This window comes from Cibotium barometz, chromosome 4 (genome assembly GCF_041138505.1).
Source record: "Cibotium barometz isolate CiBa-2024 chromosome 4, ASM4113850v1, whole genome shotgun sequence".
In the NCBI taxonomy this organism is placed as follows: domain Eukaryota; kingdom Viridiplantae; phylum Streptophyta; class Polypodiopsida; order Cyatheales; family Cibotiaceae; genus Cibotium; species Cibotium barometz.
Genome location: NC_141049.1, coordinates 54,610,548 through 54,618,411, shown reverse-complemented (window position 1 = coordinate 54,618,411; position 7,864 = coordinate 54,610,548).

The following is a 7,864-nucleotide window of genomic DNA, read 5'->3' as shown; positions in this document are numbered from 1 at the left end:
CTTTCATTGCATATACTCACATTCTGTTCTAAATAACTACATTTTGTTTTATTGAAAATAGTAATTTTCTTGTATAGAGTAGCTTCTCCTTTCCTACAAGTTCAAAATCATGTGAAATGTCCTAAGGTGAAATTATTATTTTATGAAAAATATACCAATTAAATATGATTAAAGATAATTAATGATCTTGATCCATATACCTAGACATTTTTTATGCATAACTTATATTACCAATAGATGAAATTAATTCATTAATAATATATTTTTTACACGTGCCTTATTATTATGTGGTTTACTAATTGATAGGGTATGTAAGGAGCTTGAATAGGATATGTAGAATGATCCTAAGTATCAATATAGAAAACAAATAGCTAATATGAAAGAAAATATGGTATCATGAAACCCTCACTAAATGAATTAAATTTAAAAAAACTTTTCTTTTTCATATGTGTGTGTGTGTGTGCATATGTGTGTGTGTGTGTGTGTGTGTGCATGTGTGTGCATATGTGTGTGTGTGTGCATGTGTGTGCATATGTGTGTGAATGTGTGTGTGTACATATGTGTGTGTGTGTGTGTGTGTGTGTGTGTGTGTGTGTGTGTATGTGGAAAGAGAGGGAGAGACTTGAATAAAAACATATGCATGTGTGTGCATATATGTATGCGTATGTATGTGGAGACAAAGAGATAGAAAGAGAGAGAGAGACTACTTGATAAGACTTACTTAGGGTAATTGTTTTCTTCATTTCACACTAATGACTAATTTATAAGGTTATACTCAAGATAATTGTTTTCTTCATTTCACACTAATGACTATTGGCTAAGGTTATACTCAAGATAATTATTTTCTTCATTTCACACTAATGACTATTGGCTAAAGTTATACTCAAGATAATTGTTTTCTTCATTTCACACTAATGACTACTTACTTGATAAGGTTATACTCAAGATAATTGTTTTCACACTAATGACTACTTGATAAGGTTATACTCAAGATAATTGTTTTCTTCATAATTTTCACACTAACATGACTACTTGATGAGGTTATACTCAAGATAATTGTCTTCTTCATTTCACACTAACAAAGTCTACTTGATATATGAAAGGAATCATTTTTTTAAAAAAAAAATCAAAGAGCTCTATTTCGCTGGTGATCTCATGCTGGCCAAAGTGAAAGGCCATCCATGGTGGTCTGCATCACCTCACTGTTTGTTCTAGAATCAGATCCCATATCAGGTTGTTTGTAGATCTACCATTTGATGTTGCCCTACGCTCTTGGTCATTGCCTTATGTTGGGGCTAAGTTAAGGCTAAGTTTAGGCCTAAGTTAAGGCTTAAACAAGTAAACAAAAGCAATGAAAGCATGCATTATTCTTTTTCTCTAATTATTGTCATTCTTTTTTTTATTTGTCAAAATATAACAATAATTAGAGTAATCATACATTGGGAGCTCCATACAATAATTAGAGTAATTAGAGTAATCATACATTGGGAGCTCCATACAATATCTTTAATTGAATCAAGGACTATTTGTGACATATGTTGAGGGTTGAATGATGTATCTAAATATATACATTGATTTCACCATTTGAGAACATGCCTAGATTTGTATCAACTATAGTCACCTAACCACATTTAAATTGAGGTTTTAACTCTTCATAGGCTCTTGAATATATAGTACTAAGGTAGGGTGAAATTGGCCATTCTAGCATTCCACAGGGCCATCCTAGCATGGTAGGATGGCCCTATGCATTCCATCCTACTAGGATGGCCCTAGGGCCATCCTACCATGCTATGATAGCCCTATGCCATCATAGTATGCCATCAAAATAGGATGGCCTACCGTGCTAGGAAGGCCCTCATGAATTGTTAGCATGGTAGGATGGCCCTGGTGAATTGCTAGCATGGTAGGAAGGATATCCTAGCATGGTAGGATGGCCCTGTGCCATCATAGCATGTCATCCTACTAGGATGGCCCTAGAGCCATCCTACATGCTAGGATGGGGGCCTTGGGACATGCTAGCATGGCCCTATGACCATCCTAGCATGGAAGGATGGCCTTGGGCCATGTTAGGATGGCCTCAGGGTCATCCTACCATGCTAGGAAGGCCCTAGGGTCTTGCTACCATGGTAGGATGGCCTTAGGGCCATTCTAGCATTCCACAGGGCCATCCTACCATGCTATGATGGCCCTATACCATCATAGCATGTCATCCTTTGCCATCATAGCATGGTAGGATGGCCGGCCCTAGGGCCATCATAGCATGTCATCCTACTAGGATGGCCCTCGGGCCATCCTACATGCTAGGATGGCCTTGGGGCATGCTAGTATGGCCCTAGGACCATCCTAGCATGGAAGGATGGCCCTGAGCCATGTTAGGATGGCCTCAAGACCATCCTACCATGCTAGGAAGGCCTTGGGATAGGGCCATCCTACCATGCTATGATGGCCCTGAGCCATGTTAGGATGGCCTTAGGACCATCCTACCATGCTATGATGGCCCTGAGCCATGTTAGGATGGCCTTAGGACCATCCTACCATGCTAGGAAGGCCCTCGGATAGGGCCATCCTACCATGCTATGATGGCCCTGATGAATTTCTAGCATGGTAGGATGGCCCAGGTGAATTGCTAGCATGGTAGGAGGGATGGCCTTGATGCCATCCTATCATGGTAGGATGGCCTTGATGCCATCCTATCATGGTAGGATGGCCCTATGCCATCATAGCGACTAGGCCGACCTCCTTTTCTATCCTCTGGGACAAAGAAATACCACTCTTCTTCTGAACTCATGGCCATGCCTGCATATAGCATGGTAGGATGGCCCTATGCCATCATAGCATGTCATCCTACTAGGATGGCCCTAGGGCCATCCTACATGCTAGGATGGCCTTGGGGCATGCTAGCATGGCCCTAGGACCATCCTAGCATGGAAGGATGGCCCTGATCCATGTTAGGATGGGCCTCGAGGCCATCCTACCATGCGCTAGGAAGGCCCTGGGGTCTTGCTACCATGGTAGGATGGCCCTTGGGCCATTCTAGCATTCCACATGGCCATCCTAGCATGGTAGGATGGCCCTATGCTATCATAGGATGCCATCCTACCATGCTATGATGGCCCTGATGAATTGTTAGCATGGTAGGATGGCCCTGGTAAATTGCTTGCATGGTAGGAGGGATGGCCTCAAGGCCATCCTAGCATGGTAGGATGGCCCTATGCCATCATAGCGACTAGGCCGACCTCCTTTTCTATCCCTTGGGACAAAGAAATACCACTCTTCTTCTGAACTCATAGCCATGCTTGCATATAGCATGGTAGGATGGCCCTATGCCATCATAGCATGTCATCCTACTAGGATGGCCCTAGGGCCATACTACATGCTAGGATGGCCTTGGGGCATGCTAGCATGGCCCTAGGACCATCCTAGCATGGAAGGATGGCTGTCATCCTACCATGGCCCTAGGACCATCCTAGCATGGAAGGATGGCTGTCATCCTACCATGGCCCTAGGACCATCCTAGCATGGAAGGATGGTTGTCATCCTACCATGCTAGGAAGACCCTGGGATCTTGCTACCATGGTAGGATGGCCCTAGGGCCATTCTAGCATTCCACAGGGCCATCCTAGCATGGTAGGATGTCCCTATGCCATCATAGCATGCCATCCTACCATGCTATGATGGCCCTGATGAATTGCTAGTATGGTAGGATGGCCCTGGTGAATTGCTAGCATGGTAGGAGAGATGGCCTTGAGGCCATCCTAGCATGGTAGGATGGCCCTATGCCATCATAGCAACTAGGCCGACCTCCTTTTCTATCCCTTTGGGACAAAGAAATACCACTCTTCTTCTGAACTCATATCCATGCCTGTATATAGCATGGTAGGATGGCCCTATGCCATCATAACATGTCATCCTACTAGGATGGCCCTAGGGCCATCCTACATGCTAGGATGGCCTTGGGGCATGCTAGCATGGCCCTAGGACCATCTTAGCATGGAAGGATGGCCATGAGCCATGTTAGCATGGTTTCAGGGCCATCCTACCATGCTAGGAAGGCCCTGGGGTCTTGCTAGGAAGGTAGGATGGCCCTAGGGCCGTTCTAGCATTTCATAGGGCCATCCTAGCATGGTAGGATGGCCCTATGCCATCATAGCATGCCATCCTCCTAGGATGGCCCTAGGACCATCCTACCATGCTAGGAAGGCCCAGGTGAGTTTCTAGCATGGTAGGATGGCCTTGGTGAATTGCTAGCATGGTAGGAGGGATGGCCTTGAGGCCATCCTAGCATGGTAGGATGGCCGTAGGACCATCCTAGCATGGAAAGATGGCCTTGGGCCATGTTAGGATGACCACAGGGCCATCCTACTATGCTAGGAAGGCCCTAGGGTCTTGCTACCTTGGTAGGATGGCCCTAGGGCCATTCTAGGATAGGCCATTCTAGCATACTCAACAACATGTAGAGCCTTGAGCAATGGCGTTAGGGCCATTTTAGCATAGAATGGAGCTATGTTTTAATAATACATGATCACGTTTTTTAACAATAATAGTTTTGTACCATTTGAATGACACAGATGTATGTTCAAACCAGAGACATTGAGGTTTTTATGATGCTTGCAAACACATGTGTGGGCATCGATTGTGTGTCATCAATAGATCCTAATGCTAGCTGTATTAGTTTTTTAATAATAATAATTTTGTACCATTTGAATGACACAAATGAATGTTTAATCCTGAGACAAGGTTTTTATGATGCTTGCAAACACATGTGTGGGCACTGGTTGTGTATCATCAATAGATCCTAATGCTAGCTATAGTAGTACAAAGATTGGGGAAGGGAATGTATCTTTGATAGTGAAGGAGTGTTTGAAGGATGTGGAGCTTCCCTTCCATACTATGGATACAAAAGAACTTAGATGTACAATTTGGAGTGCCATTTGTTGGCCTAAGTTGCTTTTAAGGCACGTTAATGAGTTTGCAGATTATAATGGATGTACTGAAAATGAAGCAGAATAGACGCAACCTGAGGAAACTCCAATTATGGATGCATTGCCAATTACATCTCTAGATATTGATGTTTGCATTCGAGAATCTTGGAAGGACAAACAGGTTTTCTTGTGGGATGAGAACATGATGCAGCTGATATACAAGGGGGTGATCATGTACGTGTTTCCACATGACTCTATCAACTTTGAGCATCTTGGTGATGATTGTGTGGGTGTGGTGGTTGAAAGGATGCGTGGCAATAATGTATGCCATATGGATAGCATATGCTTAGTTAAGTGGCCTATTAAACAGGTTACAATGCCAGATAAGAGCCCATTACAACGCTATGTGCCATTGGAGGACATGCATGTTAATGCTGAGCACCCCATTGCACTTAATAATGCCTCAACTTCCAAAAAAAGGAGGTACACTTTCATAACCAGGATTCCAAAGGAGAGAGCACCTTCAACTTCTAGTTTGTATGTTTCACTTGAATCATACTATTGATTGTTGCGCCAATAAATGTTGTCAGCTTGCTGATCATGATTCGGTAATGAGGATACGCCAAGAGTTTTGGGGACAATCCCAAGAGACCCGTACAAATTTTGTATATGATGTGCTTTCTGCATATCTTGCCATTGTGACTCCAGTCAAAAGGTTTGTTATGTATTTAAGTTAGATGGGATGATTGTCTGCTGTAAAGCATGGTACAAAATTCATGGCATCCCAAAGATATCCTTTTATCGTTATAGGAAACATTTTGAGGCAGGTGTGCAATAGTATGTGCATGGGAACACAGGGGTAATGAAGAGAAGTCTTGTGCACACTGGCATGGCTAGGGCATTTCTTACTAATTATGTAAATGATAACTCAGAGCAGATGCCACACAAGAGTAGAACTATGTTGGATGGTTCAAGGGAGACTCAATTGTTGATTCCAGAAATATGTAAGCAAGTGGACATACTAAATGAGATCAATGCAACACTTGGTCAGTTGGGATAGAGCTATCAAAATCCTCTTTTGGGAGGATTTGGAATACAGAGTACCCGCATGTGGCCTTGACAAGTGAGTTCTCTAAGTGCAGCTTGTGCAGTTCACTCAAGGCTAGATCCGCAGCCAAGCCAAGTATACAGGAAAGAGCATGGATCAATGAGGAAAAAAGAATTCACATGACACAACAACAAAGTTGTAGAAATTTGTACTATGCATGGCACAAGTATTCAGAATTACAACCAAAAAAATATGTATGCATCATCCACGACAAGATGGATCAAAAGAAGACGGCCATTCCTAGACTCCGAACCTAATCAAAGGATACAAATGTAGCATGGCAACTACAAGTGGCTTTGATTGGTATGATCACTCATGGACATGGGGAGGGTCAATATGGTCACTTTTTGCTAAATGGTTTATGGCCATCAGATCCCAATCTCACAATTGGTTCTCTTGCATTTTGTTTACGTCATCTCTAGAGATGTTGGATGCACACCCTCTTGGTGATGTAGCAACCAGTGGGCTTCCACCAAGGAGCAATGTTTCACTACTTGATGCTTTAAACTCAAGGGAAGCTTTGGACTGCCATAACATAAGTGATGGAAAAGAGCCAACTATTAAACATGTGTCATGTGATGGTGAACACATTGCGTCCCACAACTGTTAAACATGTGTCATGTGATGGTGAACACATTGCGTCCCACAACCAGGGATGACACACTACCTTTTCAAGCACCTACTGTTTTTCATGGTGATCAAATGAGTTCATGTAATTCATGGCCCGTAGTATCAAATGGAGATTAGTATTGCAAGGAGAACTAAGTGTACAAGTAGAAGGATCGTGTGTAATAAGTCATTGAAATAACATGGGGTTCTTGTAATAACCAATTTCAATATAATAGAAGTTTTATGCATGCATAAAATATCTTCTTGCTATTTCCTATGTGCAATTAAGTGAGGATTTTTTCCACTTATGTGAATTTAAGATTTTTGTTTCCATGTAATCTTTTCATCGTCTATTTTATGTGTGGTGTCATTGAAATTTAAGTTTCAATGGTTTACAAGTTCTTGTGTGCAATTAAGTGAGGATTTTCTCCACTTATGTGAATTTATTAAGATTGTTGTTTCCATGTAATGTTTTCATCATCTATTTGACGTGTGGTGTCATTGAAATTTAATTTTCAATGGTTTGCAAAATGAAGAGAAAAAGAGAGAGAGAGAGAGAGAAGGTTTCAGAAGAAAGAAAATGAGAGAGGGAGAGAAAATTTTAGAAGAAAGAGAATATTTGAAGAACCTATTTGCATAATACCCAAAAAGTTCTTGCCAGATTTAGCTCGCCAAAAAATATCATCTTGGCCACTCGTAGGACAAGATCCATAACAAAATAAAATTGTTGTATCAATTGTGCAAAAGGGTGTGCTTTTCGATGTCACCTGATGTCAGCTTTGTTTTTCTATAATTCAAGCTTGTTTTTTTTTGGACTCTATGAATCTGTTTAGTTTCCTATGATTCAATATTAGTTTGACTATGAGTGTATTGAAGGGTGTATATGTGTTTATATACCTGCGGGGCGGCGGCGGCGGGTGCTACTGGCTTGGATACTTTAGCTAGAAAAAGGTTGATCATTCTAGACTTGAATGGTATAATGTTGAAAAGATGGTGGAAGAGTGCTCCAAAAGGGCATGCTACCAAATTACATAGAGTAGGCAACCATGGTGTCTCCTTGAGGCTAGGGCTTATATAGTTTTTTATGCTTTGAAGACCCGAGTTGAAATCGCTACATGGAGCAATGTGATAGAAAAGAACATCAGGCCAGGGTGATTGAAGGCAAGCTGGCATGGGAAAGCAGCAAACCACTAGTCTTAAAGTTCCATTTTAATTAGACATATTG